The sequence below is a fragment of the Triticum urartu genome, chromosome 2A (assembly GCF_056163025.1).
Source record: "Triticum urartu cultivar PI428250 chromosome 2A, HENAU_Tu73, whole genome shotgun sequence".
Lineage (NCBI taxonomy): Eukaryota > Viridiplantae > Streptophyta > Magnoliopsida > Poales > Poaceae > Triticum > Triticum urartu.
In genome coordinates, this window is record NC_141874.1 from 353,844,196 (window position 1) to 353,864,084 (window position 19,889).

General features: G+C 44.1%; 1 pseudogene; it reads right to left on the reverse strand.

The window, feature by feature from the left end:
• Positions 1 to 7,144: 7,144 nt before the first annotated feature.
• Positions 7,145 to 8,849, reverse strand: LOC147985084 (uncharacterized; annotated as a pseudogene).
• Between the last annotated feature and the right edge of the window lie 11,040 nt (positions 8,850 to 19,889).

Below are 19,889 nucleotides of genomic sequence, written 5' to 3' on the forward strand. Positions count from 1 at the left end.
AACAAGAGCATTTTCCGTGGATTCCACATTTTGTGCTCATTCCTTGGTTGCATGACCCCATTTTATCTATCCGTGTGTGTGTTTCCGTGTGCCACCCATATTGCTATTGGTCTACTTGTTTCACTTGCGAATTTGTGAATCTCTTTCAACATTATTGACTCTTGCTAACATTTTGCATCAAATTTTTGTGCCACTATCCTCACCAAGCTCCACCATAAGCCTTACTTGTGTAGGTGTGAGAAACCGACAAGAATTGGTACCAATTGTGCTATTTCCTTGTCCACATTGGAGTGATCATTGATCCACTTTCAACTTCGGTCAAGGTACATTTGGTATTCGTTCTTCTCTTTTTACCACTCACATTTTTCTCTTGGAGTGATGGATAGGCAAGGCATTTAATCTCTGGTCTTCCACAACAATGGCGGCATGAACAACTACATCACCAAAGCGTCAATCTTCGATCTACAACGAAAAATGCAAGGCGCACAATCAAGATTGCGAGAGCGCATCGAGAACCTCTCCATCGACATTCGTCACTCCGAACCAAGGAAAAGGTACTACATCGACAACATGCTTTCTGCACAAAAGAAGGAGCAAGATGCAAGGATGGAGGATATTCGGACCTTGTTGATCAACCGTTCTTCCCCTTCATCATCCTCAAGGCGGTGACGTTCAAGTCACAAGTCTTCGGAGCGCAAAAATGATGCAAGCGCAAGTTGTCCACGTCTGCATCTCCATGGCGACCACCATCATGTTCGTGATCCACCTCGTCATGAAGGGCAAGTCACCTCCAAGAATCATGTGCACAACGACGAATGATATATATGAGCTCAAGTACGACAACGACACCATTATCATTAAGATGCTCAACACGCGCAAATGCACAAGTCCCAACAAGCCCTACTTCACGCCAAGTCCAAAATTCATGAGCACAAGAGACCGCGAGACAAGCACCACCACGACGGAGCTACGGCTACTACCACCACCACTTCGGCATCTTCGCCTTTGGACGTACGACATCTTCGCCTACTTCCCACGAGTACGCCTACATTGACTTCATCAAGTCCAAGGCGACCACCTACGAGCCAGGGCGACACTTCCATCTTCGGAAGCCCCTCAAGGAAGATGGCCGAGCATGGAAAATTCCCTTCGGTCATGGAGATGAGCTACGAGGTGCCACATCATATGGGCCTCCTACAACAAGACGGTGACAAGAAGGTCGAGCTAGGGCCATCCCCTTTGACCACGGCAACGAGCATGAACCTCTTCAACAACATGAAGAAGACGCCCACATTGGACTCATACTCCGAGTCAAGCTATGAGACCACACATGAGACCTTATCTTTGGTCTTGGAGGAGAGTGATGATGTGCCATATTCGGCCTTCATCCCTGGCTACGACAACGACATGATTGAGCATGGAGACATTTGCACCTACATCTCTCCGACACCGACATGTGACGAGATGCCCCAATTGCCATGCGAGGAGAGCCACCACACCACGGGTGATATGAGTGACTCCACTATGTGACATTGAGTGCATTTCCTATGAGAGGATGAGTGTGACCACCAACCATATGTGAGGTTGAGAGCCATTTGAGTGACTCCACCAACCATATGAGAGAGAGCATCCAAGAGGGAGTGAGTGAGGCACCACACTTAGTGAGTGAGGTAGTTGACATGGCACATGAGGCCACTATGCTTTCTAACAACTTAACCTCTACTCCGAATGTGTTTTCTTTAGTCCTAGGTCTTCTACATGACGACATGCCTATCCTCGACGAGTCCATACCTCCAATGGAGACGACGATGGCCATGATGGACGAAGATGCACCCCACATGGTTTCATCAAGATGAAGATGACCATGACTTGTCTTTGATACCTCACCTACAACACATGAGTGATGCTTCAAAGGTAACATAGGTGATGGTGCTTCTCTTGTCCCACTAGTGGACTATTTTACAAATGATTTCTTGCATAATGTTGACACACCTATTCCCATGCTTCATGCTAGTGCGAATTCTTCATGTCATGACTTACCCATTTATGATGAATATGATGATGAGCATGTTGATTTGCCTAGTTGTGATGCCATGCTACATAGGATATCATGTCAAAATTCTATTGGTCACGTCATGTTTGACACTCCATTAACCTTGTCATATGCTATGAGTGAGATATCCCATATTGCATCTTTTCAATCTCAACATAGTGACTATGCATGCCCCATTCACATAAATCCCATTTGCACTTATGGCATAGATGACGAGATGATGGTCATTGGCTTTTGTTTTTCATGTGATGTGATGATATTGCTATGCTTCCTTTACATAATTTGCACAATTCATCTCATATGCCATGCCATGAAAATTATTGTGTATTGCATGATTACATCCCTTGTGTGCACCATATGCATACCATTCCTCACAATGCTCTAGATATTGCAAGTGATGCATTACATCCTTTGACTCTCCATTATGCTATACATAACAACAAACCTATCATGATGGATGACATGTTTCTATATCACACATCTCATTTGTTTGAGCATTGGATACTTTGTGCTAACCAACACAAGCATGTGCACATCATGATGGATGATGTGTAGATATACCATGCACACACAATTTTCCCTTTGTCTTTGTTTTGTGTAGGTACTCACGTATACTCGTCAACCTCTCAATCCCAAGAGTTGACGAAACGAGCTCTTGAGAGCAACGACGATTTGGGATCCCGTGAACTATCCTTCCCACCGCTCTTTTCGCGCAATGACTACGCGCATCTCTCTCACTTGGTTCTCACACGGCTATGGGCTATATACCACATGTCACTTCATGCTCATTTTACCGTGTTCACTTTGCATGCTATGCTTGATTCTATGCCTTTGCCATGCTATTGTGACCCTTGCTTGCATCTACCCATGATTCATCATTATGCTCCTATGTGTATTTGCATGCTTGGTGGAGATCCTTGTTGCTATTGCCATGTTTATGATAAGGGGGTGGCCCGATCTTCTCAGTGAGCGGAGGATGTCGATGTTGAACTTGCAGGATAACTTGTGAGATCCTCTCGAACTCTCCGGTTGTTCCCCCGTTGCCAATGCAACAGATCTTCAACCCTATGGATATTCGCAACACCACACACTTGCGCGCGTAGTCGCCGACCACGAAGAGGTTTTGCAATCTCGCAATTCCCAGTGGAACGACAAATAGCACTTGACTTTCAGTAGCAAATACACCCTATCGAAACAAATTTGGTGTAGGTAAATATTCCTGATCGATGAAAGAGGAATATGAGTACAGAGGAATGCTTAAAGCAATTCAGTCTGATATGAGTTTAATCAAAACGTGGTCTAACCCTAACAGCCACGACTTACAAGGGTATATAAAGACCCTGGACGTCCAACATAGTGTTGGGGTCGAAATCCAACTTATCTCTAACTTTCCTAACCTAAGCGAATCTATCTGGAAAAACTGGCAGAAACAACCGCCGTATTGTTTTGGTGACTGCGACTCGGTCACCGCCAATCGCAGGCTGCGAGTATACAATTTGGAAAGCGCACGAGTCAAGCTTTCCAAATTGTATTTAAACGCCTTATTTGGACCACATACATGGATTCTGCACGTATATCAATTCCGGGCCTCTTGGCTGTCAATCCGAGTCTGGTTCTGATTTTCCTTCTGTTTATGTTGTGCACCTGCCTCCCTCTCCTCCCTCGTGCAATTGCTGATATTAGACATCAATAGAAGTTCTTCTTGCTGCAATTCTTCATCTCCACGTTCCAAGCTTGCCTTCCCTTCAAATCTGATCATACAAATATGCAAAGACTTAGGCAGTATAAAATTCTGATTAACACAAATGTCAGATTCAACTAAGAGTGAATTCACCTGTTGTTCAAGTAGTTTTGTACATGCTCTTATAATTGGTCCAATTCTGATTTCATTAGACTTGTCTTGTGCAATATCATATTTATTTGAAAATGATGGTAAAGGAGTAGGGATGTCCTCATCATCGTCCCCCCCTTGAAAAGGCGTCGACCGCGACGCACCAAGGTCTTCTCCAGTATATGGCGTCAAATCAGCGACGTTGAACGTATTACTCACGCCAAACTCTTCAGTCGGAAGATCAATTTTGTATGCATTATTATTAATCTTGGCAAGCACTTTATATGGTCCATCACCTCTTTGTTTCAACTTGGACTTGCGCCGTTCAGGAAATCTATCTTTATGCAAGTGTACCCACACCATGTCGCCCGGCTGAAACAACACCTCCTTTCTCTTCTTATTAACATGATCAGCCGTGTACTTGCCCTTCTTTTCAATGGCTTCTTTGGTCTTCTCATGTATCGTCCTCACGAAATCTGCCCTCTTGGATGCATCCATGTTCACTCTCTCTTGAATTGGAAGGGGCAGAAAATCAAGTGGTGTAATTGGCTTAAAACCATAGACCACCTCAAATGGACAAAACTGAGTTGTGGAATGTACCGCCCTGTTATATGCAAACTCCACATGCGGTAAACACTCCTCCCATTCATGCAGGTTCTTCTTTATCATGGATTGCAACAACATGGATAGTGTGCGATTGACCACCTCTGTTTGCCCATCTGTTTGGGGATGACAAGTAGTGCTAAATAGTAACTTTGTCCCCAGCTTTCCCCAAAGTGTCTTCCAGAAATAGCTCATAAACTTCACGCCACGATCAGAAACAATCGTCTTTGGTACTTCATGTAAGCGCACGATGTCCCTGAAAATCAGAGTAGCAATGTGCTACGCATCGTCGCTTTTGTGGCAGGCAATAAAATGTGCCATCTTAGAAAAATGATCAACTGCCACAAAAATTGAATCATGTCCTCCCCTGGTCCTAGGCAATCCTAACACAATGTCCATGCTTATGTCTTCCCATGGTGTAGTAGGAGCAGGGAGAGGAGTATACAAACCGTGAGGTTTCAGCTTAGACTTTGCCTTATTACAAGTAATGCAACGCTTCACAAATCTGTCCACATCACGCCTCATCTTAGGCCAATAAAAGTGATTAGCGAGCATAAGCAAAGTCTTCTCAAGTCCAGAATGACCCATCAAACCGCCGGCATGTGATTCCTACAACAATAGCAAACACATGGACGATTCTGGAACACATAGTTTGTTAGCTCTAAACAAATAGCCATCATGTATGTGATATTTTGCCCATGCTTTTACATCTGAACACAATTTATATGGTGCTGAAAAATCAGGATCAGTGGCATATAAATCACGCAAACTCTCTAAACTAGGAACTTGAACATCCAATTGTGTCAACAACATGTTTTTCCTAGAAAGAGCATCAGCAACAACATTATCTTTACCCTTTTGTATTTAATGATGTATGGGAAAGATTCAATAAATTCAACCCATTTTGCATGACGTTTGTTCAAATTGGATTGGCTTTTCAAATATTTCAGAGCCTCATGATCAGAATGTATGATATATTCTTTTGGCCACAAATAATGTTGCCAAACCTCAAGGACACGAACTAGAGCATACAATTCTTTATCATAAACAGGATAGTTCAATAGAGCACCATTATGTTTTTCAGAAAAGTATGCAATCGGTTTACCCTCTTGCATCAACACACCTCCAATACCAATTCCACTAGCATCACATTCAATCTCAAATTTTTTAGTGAAATCAGGAAGTATAAGCAAAGGTGCAGCAATCAAACGACGTTTGAGATCATCAAAGCATTATCTGGGCTGCGCCCCACACAAAATCAACACCCTTTTTTGTGAGCTCATTCAAAGGTGCAGCAATAGTACTGAAATCTTTCACAAAATGTCTATAGAAACCAGCAAGACCATGAAAGCTTCGTACTTGACTAACATTCAGAGGAGTAGGCCAATTTTTAATAGCTTCTATTTTTGATTCATCTACCTCAACTCCATGCTTAGAAATAACATATCGGAGAAATATGACCTTATCTTTGCAAAATGTGCACTTATCAAGATTACCACATAACTGAGCATCACGCAACACTTGCAAAACTTGTCGAATATGATCACTATGTTCAGATTAATTGCGGCTATAAATAAGTATATCATCAAAATATACAACTACAAATTTACCAATGAAATGCCTCAAAACATGGTTCATTAATCTCATGAAAGTACTAGGTGCATTAGTTAACCCAAAAGGCATGACTAACCACTCATATAAACCAAACTTTGTTTTAAAGGCTGTTTTCCATTCATCCCATTCTTTCATCCTAATTTGATGATAACCACTATGCAAATCAATTTTAGAGAAAATAGCAGCACCACTTAATTCATCCAACATATCTTCTAAACGTGGAATAGGATGACGATATCGAATAGTGATGTTATTTATAGCTCTACAATCTACGCACATGCGCCATGTACCATCTTTCTTAGGAACCAAAATTATAGGAACAACACAAGGACTTAAGCTCACACGAATATAACCTTTGTCTAGAAGCTCTTGTACTTGTTTCTGAATTTCCTTTGTTTCCTCGGGGTTGGTGCGGTACGGTGCTCTATTGGGCAGCGATGCTCCTGGTATCAAATCAATTTGATGCTCTATACCTCGCAATGGTGGTAAACCAGCGGGTACCTCCTCCGGAAACACATCGCTAAATTCCTGCAATACATTAGAAACACCAATAGAGAGAGGGGTCATGTCGTTAGAAACCAAAATTTGACCCTTGCACAACAGCACAAGTGGTACATCATTGGGATCCTCACGAAACTCTCTCAAATCAGATTTGGTGGCTAACATAACTAAGGAATTCACTCCCTCACTTTTATTTTGACCACCCAGATTTGGCTTGTGGCTCTCACTCGCCGGAAGTGTAGTCTCTCGCCTATCTAATCTCTCACTCTCTTTTTCAAGATTCACTTCAATTTGTGGACGAGATTCATTTACAATTTGCTCAGGTGTCATAGGCCTCAAAGTAACCTCCTTGCCATGCCAATTTAAATGATATGTGTTGGCTCTCCCATTGTGGCGAACATCTCTATCATACTGCCATGGGCGTCCCAACAACAGGTGACACATGGTCATAGGAACCACATCACGCTCAATGGTGTCTTTATATGGTCCGATCTGAAATTCCACACGCACCATGTGGCTGATCTTCATCTCTCCACTATCACTTAACCACTGAATAAAATATGGATTGGGGTGCGGTAAATATTTCAATTTCAGCTTTTGGCATAACTCCTTACTAGCCAAATTGTGACAACTACCACCATCAATTATAACCTTGCATGCTTTGCCAGGACCAACAACGGCCTTTGTTTGAAACAAATTGCATCGCTGTTCTGCAGGACTAGGCGTAACACTTAGCACTTTGGGCGAGCAAACAATTGTAGGATAGTGTGTAGCATAAGCATCTATTGGACCATCTTCATCTTCCTCCCAAATTTCAGAATCAGGGTCAGTATCATCACCGGTTTCATATTCTGCCGTATCCTCATTAATCAACATAACCTTTTTATTGGGACTATCGCTCTTAAAATGACCCCTTCCACCACATGTATGACAACTCATGTCCATGTTTCTTGCTGTAGAATTAGTAGAACCAGCAGCACAAGCAGCAGGTTGCACCGGTTTCTTCGCATTAGAAATCACCGAATCTGATTTGGAAGAAGTATTACCACGAAAACCAGAAGTGGAACTAGGAGTAGGCTCCATACTAGGTGTTGTTCGTGGTGTAAAACGTCCTCTACTCGCTGTTGTGCGAGATGTAAACTTAGCATCCTCAGCCACATGCAATTCAGCCTCACGTGCTTGGTGTAACAAATCTGTCATGTCATAATATTGGTGAAGACGAACAATACGCTTGATGTTATAGTTCAGACCAGAGAGAAATCGCTGCATTGTTTGTTCAGGCTCTTCACGCACTCTAGTACGATGCATAATAAGCTCCATCTCCTGAAAATATTCATCCACAGAAGAAGTACCATGCCTCAAATTCTGCAATTTGTCATAGAGAGAATGAATATAATTGCGTGGAACAAAGCGAGCACGCATCTCTTCCTTCATAGCTCTCCATGTAACAATGGGACGTCCACCATCTGCAATTCTGGACTGTACCATATTATCACACCAAAGCAAAGCATAGTCATCAAATTCAGAAGATGCAAGTTTTATTTTTCTGTCCTCGGTGTACTCATGCATGCGCCATAATGTTTCCACCTTCAGCTCCCAATTGAGGTACTCTTCAACATTAATAGAACCAACAAACTTGGGGACGGTGAACTTTGGTTTGCCCAGACCATCATCATCACGGTTGGCTGGTTGTGCAAAAGCATCATTATCAAATCGACGGCGCGCACCAAGAGGAGCAAATCCACGGCCTACGGGCATTGCAGCAGCACGGCCACCACCACGGCCTCCATTACCACGACCACCATCCTGACCAGCAACAACCAGCTCGTGTGGAGCTTGCTGGTCCCGATTAGCTTGCTGTAATTGTGCACGATGTGCTGCAGCCCCTTGTACATTTGCAGCATTAGCAGCTGCAACACCCTCATTACCACCATGAACACTAGCTTCACCGTCATCATCATCACGCTACTGATTATGTTGGCGATCAACGGACTATTGCAACGCAGCCATAGCTTGGTGCAAGTTAACTAGAGTCCCCTGAATTTCAACAACTTGACGTTGTGTAGCTGTGATGGTTTCTGTGGCATCCTTGAGGTCCAACTCCATGTTCTGCACATTCTCATTTATAGGATTGGTTGCACACTGAATTTGTCGCTGAAGATGATCACGAAGAGCTTCATATTCATTCCAATGCACCACGGATTTAGGGTCCTTTTTCTGTTGTATATCAAAAGACTCATCGGACATGATTAGAAAACTCTCAACTCACTCAAAACCGAAAGAAACAAGGTATCTTACCGTTCCAAAGTGAATTAGAAAATCTTACCAACTTGTATGGGCAGAACATGCACGGATGTGATGTAGCGAATACCGAGGGTGAAAACTATCACACAACAAATAGGGTATATGGTGGAGCTTGGTTGGAATACCTATCAACACCAATTCACAAATCCTAGTGCTGATCGTATGATAGAGACCCACGGAAACACACATGGTGGAGATAAGTGGGGCAAATGCAACTCTGAAACTGAGCTCAAAATTCTGGAATGTCGGAATAATGCTCGTGTTGCAAATGCACAGGAGAGACGCTAGCAAATTGCTCAATTTATACGGGCACGAGATTGCTCAATCTACTAGTGCAATGAACGTGGCAGAAAAACTGACAAACTCGCCAAAAATATATGCAACTTCCACGTATAGCTTTCTTTTCCTCCTCTTTTTTTGTTTTCTTTTTCTTTCTCTTTTTTTCTTTTTTTTGTATCAGTAACCTGAGCAATTAGTAACCAATCTGATTTTGCCAAAACAAAAGATGCACTCTCCAAATTCCTATATGAGCAGCCCGTAGAGCAAAGGATATGCTAGTCTCAATAGGAAAGTACTACGCAAAACAAGAAAGGCTGACTATGGTTATCAAATGAAACACAATCTGATTTGGATAGTTAATCAAACCAAACAAAATCTGACTCAGATCAACAGACTTGAAAGCAACCAAACGACTCCGACGTGAGAAAAGGAAAACCTAGACAATCTACAATGACTTAGATCAGAAAGTAAGTTACGCAAATAAAAGACTACGATCAGCAACTAAAACTTGGAACCGATGCTATCTAGGCTATGGCAAAAACTCTAAACCCTCATATTTTTGTATGGCTTTTTCTATGTAGGACGAAAACAAAACTAATCTAACGGATTGGTGGATGCTCACCGAGATAACGCTGGAAACCTGGTACCAAGATGATAAGGGGGTGGCCCGATCTTCTCAGTGAGCGGAGGATGTCGATGTTGAACTTGCAGGATAACTTGTGAGATGCTCTCGAACTCTCCGGCTGTTCCCCCATTGCCAATGCAACAGATCTTCAACCCTATGGATATTCGCAACACCACACACTTGCGCACGTAGCCGCCGACCACGAAGCGGTTTTGCAATCTCCCAATTCCCAGTGGAACGATAGATAGCACTTGACTTTTAGTAGCAAATACACCCTATCGAAACAAATTTAGTGTAGGTAAATATGCCTGATCGATGTAAAGAGGAATATGAGTACAGAGGAATGCTTAAAGCAATTCAGTCTGATATGAGTTTAATCAAAACATGGTCTAACCCTAAAAGCCACGACTTACAAGGGTATATAAAGACCCCTGGACGTCCAACATAGTGTTGGGGTCGAAATCCAACTTATCTCTAACTTTCCTAACTTAAACGAATCTATCTGGAAAAACTGGCAGAAACAACCGCCATATTGTTTTGGTGACTGCGACTCGGTCACCGCGAATCGCAGGCTGCGAGTATACAATTTGGACAGCACACGAGTCAAGCTTTCCAAGTTGTATTTAAATGCCTTATTTGGAGAATGGACACGGATTCTGCACGTATATCAATTGCGGTCCTCCTGGCTGTCAATCCAAGTCCAGTTCTGATTTTCCTTCTGTTTATGTTGTGCACCTGCCTCCCTCTCATCCCTCGTGCACTTGCTGATATTAGACATCAGTAGAAGTTCTTCTTGCTGCAATTCTTCATCTCCACATGCCAAGCTTGTCTTCCCTTCAAATCTGATCATACAAATATGCAAAGACTTAGGCAATATAAAATTCTAATTAACACAAATGTCAGATTCAACTAAGAGTGAATTCACCTGTTGTTCAAGTAGTTTTGCACGTGCTCTTGTAGTTGGTCCAATTCTGATTTCATTGGACTTGTCTTGTGCAATATCATCTTTATTTGAAAATGATGGTAAAGGAGTAGGGATGTCCTCATCAGTTTGTCATGTGCCTCATGCTATTGATGCTATTTTGCTCATATCTTGCCTTCATGCTTGTGATATGTCTTGTGCATTATTCATGACCACTATTTGCACACATGACATACTTGACATGATTCCTTCTAGTATGTTGCATCTTCGCACTACTAGCTTGCTTGCCTTGATTCATATGATTGCTTGCTTTGTCGCATCACCCATGTTCCATTATTACTTGCTTTCTTGGGTTGATGACGTATATGTTCATGCCTCTCACATGATACATCTTGATCATTGTCGCTTGCCTCCAATTGTTGCATCTATGCTTATTGATCATGGAGACTGGGACATCTTACTTGTGATGCATGCTTGTTTGATTGAGCCTATTGAATTTGGTTGTTCGCGCATCATACGCCTCCATACTATGAAATGCTCCCTTGTCCTTTCTTATGATGAGCATGATGCATCCACTTGTTGGGTATTTTACCACACGAATGATAGGTTTTGCATCTCCGCTAACCTCATTTGTTTTTCCAAGTGTTTGTCATGTTCTTTCATTTTGAAGGATTCACAAGGCGATACTGTCGTGACACAACTTGGTCAGGTGAAGGCATACACGATGTGCAACACCAACTTTGGCGACAATCTCCTAAAGGTGAACTCCTTCCCTTTGAGCCATCCTCAAATACGCATATGGGATGGGTCATTCTTTCATTGTTGTTTCCTTAGTCTTGTCTACATGTTGCACCTATTGGATGGAGGACCGACATTGAAGATTGTCTCTATGGACCTTCGCATTGAGGAGCGCGCGGACTTATTGGATGCACTTTCGAATATCCACTCATGCCACGACATCGAGCATTGGTACACCAACACCTTCATATTTGTTGATTGTGCTCACACATGTCATGCTCATTGGACATCTCACACACATGAAAAATTTTCATCTTATGCATGGATTGACTCACATTATGATTGCCTTGTTGCATCCTGTATTCCCATGTCATCCATGATATATGAGCTTGTGCATTTCCTTAGAAAATTTGTTGTGATATACCTTGATGGCATATTCATACATCACGAGATATTGCCTACCATCAATTGCATGATCACATCACTTTGAGCACCAATTACCATGTTCATGCTTTTGATACACTATCCCACTATGACATCATTTTGCACCGTGGTTGCATTGATCCCATGAATGCTTTGCATATCATTCTATATCATCTTGCTAAGCTTCGTGCACCTTGTCATGATAAATCTTGTTGCACGAACTCATTCTTACATGATGGACGCTTTGTGTGCTCTAACCATTGTATTTCCGAGTGTCATTTGTGTTTGCTATTTTTGCATGTATACCACTCTGGCGACACCTTGGAGTACTTGGATTGCGCCATGTTTTCAACTCCGTCCAACTACAAGTTTGTCCACAAAAACCGTTTCCATGGTGATGAGGATCACGATCCGATGTTAGATCTTTCCCAAGCGGGGGGATGATGCGGAGCATCCCACGTTCATCCCCATGTACACTCCGACTACTCTCCAAGCCCCAAGAGAACATAAGATGAGACCTCAACTATACACCATTGAGATGATGCGGAGCATCCCATGTTCATCCCCATGTACACTCCGACTACCCTCGATGTCCCAAGGATACATAACACAAGACCTCGAGTATTCGCCATTGGACGCAAGGTGAACTCGCTCCTCTTCGAACCATCACTTTCCATACGTGAGACATGGCTACTACCTCAAACATGTGTGCTATGCATGACTAGGAACCAAGAGGATGCCCATGAACAATAAGGCGAGGACACCAAGCGCGAGGAACGAGAAGAAGAGCTGCGAAAGAAGCTCCAGCCACGGGATGACCGGTCGGGACCGGACGTCCGACGCCTAAAGACCCACCGGACGTCCGGCCCGGACCGGACGACCGGCGCGACCGCACCCGAGCCAACATGAGCGGAAGTCCGAAGCTACCGGACGTCCGGCACCCCCATCACAAAACGGATCCAGCGGGCGTCCGGAGGAGACCGTACGACCGGACGCTCATGAGACACCGAACGACTGGTCCCCAGCGGACGTCCGGTACCTGGCTGTGTCCAGTTTCGGGCCCGAGGCCCATGTACCCCTACTTTCGCCCCCATTTGCACTTAGACTATAAATAGACCTCCTATTCATCCTAGCCAGGGTTAGCGTTGGTTTAGCTCATTTGAGAGATCGAGCTACGCTCAGCCACCTCGGATCTACTCCTCGAGAGAGACCGCGGCCTCTTCGGAGAAGATCCCTTTGGATTCAAGACCTCCTCGCGGAGAAGAACATCAAGACCTGATCATGGAGAAGACCAGCTACCCTTGTATCGTCCCTAGTTGATTGTGTATCGTGTGAACTCTTATGTATCCGAGGATCTAGCACATGTGTGACTATCTTGTGTTGGTTTAGTGTTTCTCCCGTGCTTTCCTTTATGCTCCCCTCGTTTCCCCTTGTGTTCGCGGGATCCACTCTTATCGTGAAAGATTGGCCCCTAGGGTTCCTATCCTACATCACAAAATATGGAATCCACAAAAATGCTCTTGTTGCACAACACTAGAGATACGCTAGCACGATTGGACAATAGGTGGATACAAGACTTGTGCACAACCTACTAAGCAAAAATGCAACAACTTCTATCCCAAGTATGTTCTATGCAAGGTGTTTCTATGATATGATCCAAGATGATCGAGTATGACAATCTTAATGTTGTATGATGCTATGGTTCTTTCTTAAAAGCTCTTTGCTTATCTTTTCCTTTTGCTTAAAAGCTTGTTTGGCTCTTTGATGTTTGAGCTCTTTTCTCATGCAATGCTTTACGAACCAAGATAGCAATTGTGTATGCGATGACAACCTTCTGACACAAGAGATGATACCAAGATATGCAACAATTATGTATGTATGCTATGGGAAGTATGATCACTAATGTGCCCAAGTCTCATTGCCGGCAATACTCAAAGGCTATTCTCGATGGGTAAGCGACACAAAGGAGTAAGGCTATGATGGCTATCAATGTAATGTCAAGAGTGATATGTCCAATACCAAGGTGAGGTTACCGTTTCTTTGGTTCCTCGTCCGTACGCAAGAACGGATGACGATGATCGAAAGAGTATGACGAATACCAATATGTAGTCGAGGTGGTCATTGTTGATGACGTGCCCGTGGCGAAGGTGAGCGGTGGTGATGTTGATGTCGAACCGTACCTAGATTGTTGAATCACAAAAGGATACGGAACCGCAACTCAAATTCTCAAAGCAAATGGACCAAAATTGTCGGAGTTGGTGTTGGTAAGCGGTGGTTGTGATATGCGGAAGTGGTGGTGGTATGCGGAAGTATATGTGGGCACCGGAACAAAAGTAGGCGAAATATGGATGGAAAATGGGCGGTGGAGAGGAAGTGATGCTGCCAGGGGCTGGATGTCCGGGCCTGATGGCCGGATGTCTGGGGCGCCGGATGTCCGGGCTTATCAGGCTGGATGTCCGGGCTCTGGATCCGTGGATGGATTAGAAGAACTTCGCAAGGAGGGTGGCAAACCCGGGAAAAATTCAGAGGAATTTGTGGATGGAAATTAGGGAAAAGTGGATGGAAAGCTGGATCTACCTGCAACACATGAAATCCGCGGATCAAATCCAACAAAACTTCATCACACCAACAAATCAAAAAAAAATTGGGGCTATTTTTGTGGGGAATTTTCGAATTAGGGACAAAATCAACAAAAACAAGGCTAGCAACACGACGGAGAGGCCCCGAAATCATGATCAACGTGGCTCTTGATACCAACATGATGTAGGGTAGAACCCTAATCGCCCGATCAAGGTTGTTAGAATCGCGATTCCGAATCGGATCAGAGCTCTGATGGTAGGATCGCAAATCATAGAATCTTCACTATCAAAATCGTAAAAACATAGATTCTATGAACTAAAACCGTAGAATCAAAGGGGTTAGTTTGGATCGTAAAGTCATAGAATCGTATAACAAAATCGCGATTCTGACAACCTTGCGCCCGATCTTTCACGGAAGGAGCGGATCCCGCGAAGAACACGAGGAACACGAGGGGGAAAACGGGAAAACACAAGGAGAAACACGAGAGGAAACAGTAAACCAACATGAATAGGTCACACATGTGCTAGATCCTCGAGTACATAAGAGAAGATACACGATCCACAACCAACTTGGGACGATACAAAAGGTAGCCGGTCTTCTCCGTGAGGAGGTCTTAAGTTTTTCCCTAAAAGGGGTCTTGAATCCACTTGGGGGATCTTCTCCGGAGGAGGCTTGAATCTCCGAGGAGAAGGTAACCAAGTGAATGAGCAAAGCTTGCACAAGAAATATGAGCTAATCCTTTGCTAACCCTAGAAAGTAGGACGAGGTGGAGTATATATAGTCTAGGGGGGCCGAAGGGGTACACGGGCCTCGGCCCTTACACTGTGCACAGACAGGGGAGGCCGGACGTCCGGGTGTTCGCGGAGGGCCGGATGTCCGGGCTGGTGAAGCTGGCCTTGTTGCTCTCCGGTTCGGGGGTGTCCGGATATCCGGGCTGGCAGCCAGATTTCTAGGGGCTTGGGAAGGGCCGGATATCTGGGCTGGCGAGGCCGGATGTCCGGGGCATGTAGTGTCCTGGCGGCTGAGCGGTTGTGGTGGGTGAAGCTCCAGGGGCTGGACGTCCGGGGTCGTGGCCGGATGTCCAGGGCCAGGGAGGTGTCCTTGACTCCTTCCGTTGGTTTTCTTCATCCGTGAACTTGGGGGCTTGTACATCTTCACGTGCATCTTCGGGAGGATCCTCTTGGTATCTAATCATGCACAATGTCTCGGATTCAAGTAGTAGCCATGTCTCGAGAGGATCATATGTAATATCACTAAGGAAGGAAGTCACCTCGTTCTCGAGAGCTCTAGCTCTAGCTCGTGTCATGGGTCCTCTTGGCTCTTGTTGAGGCGATGCTAGGTCCATGGGGATGACCATAGGATGCTCCGCATCAAGTCCTACAAGCGATCTTCCTCATCTTCGAGAAGACGCTCAAGTACACATGCTTCCAAGCTACCATCTCCGGCAAGGTCACATCGGCATCGACACCATCACCACCACAAACATGAAGGTCAAGAGCTCAACACCAACAATCGCTCAACGACTTCACCATCTCCCTTTGCATCTTCGCTAAGAGACTTCAAGGCATCTTTGCCTTCGGATATACAGCATCTTCGCCAACAAGCACCTCAAGACTACGCTCAAGAGAAGCTCCCCAAGCTCAAGTCCGCGACTTCCACAAGCTACTATGACCTCGACACCGACCATGAGATTCCTTTCTATGGGACTCTAGAACCCAAGGAGTATCTGTAGTGGAAGCGTTTGATGGACGACTACCTCAATCTATATCAAATTCGTCCCGAAGATCAAGTGAAGTGCGCCACAAGGAACTTCCACGACTACGCGTCCACATGGTGGCTTCACGCACCTTCGGAGACCTACGACATGAGTTGGCCCAAGACGAAGAGAGCTTTGCGATGAGAGTTTGTGCCTCCAACCTACATGGAACAACTTCTACACCAATTGGAGAACACCATCCAAGGATCCAAGTCTGTCGACGAGTACTTCAAGGAGATGAAGATTGCCTTGCGACGAGCTGGAGTGGACGACCCCATTTCATCGGGATTGCACAACGACATCTCGAAGACGATCTTCCTCGAGAACTACAAGTCCCTCGACGACAACTACATTGGTGCTCTCAAGGCGGAACAAGAACTCATGAAGGCCAAGGCTTCTCGACCCCAAGCACACTTCTCTAAGACCAAGCTCCAAGACGATGAGCATGAGGCTAGTACCACCATGATGTCCAAGCCCGATGATGCTCCCAAGTTCAACTTCACCGCCATACCTCTTTGTGGCATTGACGATGCCGAGTCTACCATGACTCTTTTTCAAGACGGTGTGGCGACAAGTACGACTACGGGGACCCTCAAGGACCAAGATTTGGAGGCGAGCGACAAGGTGTTGAGCAAGGATGATTCTTCCATCTTAGGAGGCAAGAATGATGGTGTGCCATCTTCGGCCTTCATCCATGGTGATGGCGATGAGATGGTTGAGTATTTCACCTCGACCACGGCGACGTTTGATGACTTGAGTGACTTGTGCCACCATATTGAGAGTGAGAGTGACTTCACCACCAGCCCCATATATGACGAGTTGCCACAATTCCAATGTGAGGAGAGCCACAACCCCCACCACTTGAGTGAGATGAGTGACTCCACCATATGTGACATTGAGTGCACCTACCTTGAGGGAGTGAGTGAATCACCACATAGCGAGAGTGATATAGTTGATAGGTCATGTGAGGCCACTTTCAACACTAACGACTTGACCTCTACCTCTATCGTGTCTTCTCATTGGGTGCTAGGTCCAATCTATGATGGCGCGCCGATTCGCGATGACTTCGTCCTACCTTTGGACAAGACAATGGCCATGGTGGAATATGATGCACCCCACATGGTTCCATCAAGATGAAGATGACCACCATTTGGTCATTCCCACCTCACCTACACCACATGAGTGGAATGACAAAGGTAACATAGGTGAAGGTGATGCTCTAGTCCCACTAGTGGACATTCTTGACATTGATTGCTTGCATGACGTTGATCAACCAATTACCATGCTTCATGCTAGTGCGACTTCCCCATGCGATGATTTACCCATTTAAGATGAGTATGATGATTCTCATGTGGAGTCTATTAGTTGTGATGCCATGTTACATAGGATTTCTTGTGTTAATTCTCTCGGTCACATCATGTTTGACAATCCGCTTGACTTGTCATATGCTATGCATGAGATCAATCATATGTCATATTTGCAATCTCATCTTAGTGACTATGCATATGCCATTAAAATAAACCCAATTTGAAAATATGGCATAGATGACAAGCCCATGGTTATTGGCATTTGTTTTTCTTGTGATGATATTGATATGCTCCCTTTGCATCATTTATCTCATATGCCATGCCATGACCACCTAGCTTTGGGTATGCATTGCTTTGGATGTTGTCCATTTTCTCCATATGATGTTTCCAACATTGCTCATGAGGAGACCCCCATAGTTTCCTCATACATTTTAGGAGATTTTGATTCATCCCATTCATTGCATGATCCCAATACTTGTGTGCACAATATGCTCCCCATGAATAAAAATGCTATTCTTGTGCCTTATACTTGTATGCTTAATTTGCATCCCCATCGTGTTATACACAATAACTATTCTTTCATGATGGATGACATGTTCTTATACCATGCATAAAATTTCTTTGAGCGATGCTTATCTTGTGCTAACTCTCACATGCACATACACATCATGATGGATGATGTGTATATTTACCACGCACACAATTTCTTTGGTTTGTGTCTTTTTTGTGTAGGTACCCATGAATACTTGTCAACCTCACAATCCCATGAGTTGACAAAACAAGCTCTAGAGAGCAACGATGACGTGGGATCCCATGGAGTGTCTTTCTCACCGCTCTCTTCGCGCAAAGACTACGCGCATTTCTTATACATGGCCCTCACTTGGCTATGGGTTGTTGTCCATTATATATCCTTTTCCCATCTTGCCATGTTCACCTTGCATGATATGCTCATTCATATTCTTTTACCATGCATTTGTGACCCATGCTTTGCATTACACATGATGATTGATTCTCATACTTGTATGTGTATTTGCAAGCTTGGTGGAGATATTGCTTGTTATTGCCATGTTTGCTTTGTGCCCCATGCCTATGATGATACTTTCATCTTGCTTTGTGTTCGTGCTTGTGATATGTCATGTGCATTGTCTATGCCTATTATTTGTTCTCATGGCATGATTGCCATGATTTACTCTAGTATGTTGCATCTTTGCACTACTAGCTTGCACGACTTGATTACTATGTTTGCTTGCCTTGTTGCACCACCGATGACTCAAACTTGCTCGCTTCATGCGGTTGATGATAACCATCTACATGCTTTGCACATGATTGTTATTGCTTGCCATCATATATCTCCATATGTTGCCTCTCTCGTGCTAGATGATTTGCCTTGTATTGAGTGCAATTATGCCTTTAGTCTTGATAATGAGTTTGCCCCCATAGCATTCTCGCATATATTTGGAGATTTTAACATTTTTCTTGTGAAGCATGCTTGTCTTGCCTCTTTGCACCATATACCTAGTGCCATGAATATAGCCATTGATGTATCATATTATTCATGCACTTTGCTTCTAATGGTTATGTGCAAAAGAAGAGAACCATCACGACGAATGATGTGTTTATCTACCATGCGCATACATTCTTTGCCTTGTTTTGTGCATGTGTAGGAAACTTGGACCTCGTGTCAACTTCCACGTCACGTCAGTTGACCATTCGAGCTCTTGAGAGCGAACCACCTCCTACCACGATGATTCTACATCGCACTTGCTTATACTTCGGCATTGTGAAGGACGCACAAGGACATGCTTTCAGGGTGATATCCTTGTCTTTTGAGAACCCCCAAACCATGAGCATGGATATTGCGGATCATACTACTTGTGTTGCTTGCACCATGAGACTTATTATTAATGAGGATATCAATACCATTGTTACACCCACATCCCCTGCTGCTATACATACTGGACCAATTACTAGAGCTCGCGCACGCCAATTGAATCATCAGGTACTTTCATTTCTTGGTAACGATTCTAATGTTCATGAGAATATGATGCTGCCTAAATTGGATACATTTGTTTTTCTTACAAATGAAGGGCCTAGCTTGGACAAGAAAGATGAACCTTGGAACAAGTTCAAGCATGGAGATGATGGCATGCGCAAGGGGATCCGGAACGGAGTTACAAGTGATGATTTCAGGACTTTGAAGCCACCATAAGGAGTGCATGAAGCCTTGGACGAAATATACAAGATGCCACTTCATAAATTTCATCTAGAGGCTATTTTAGGTGTTGCGTCACCTTATTATTGGGTCAGGCCCATGTATTTTCGAAATACTTAAGTATAGGCTGTTTTTAGAGTC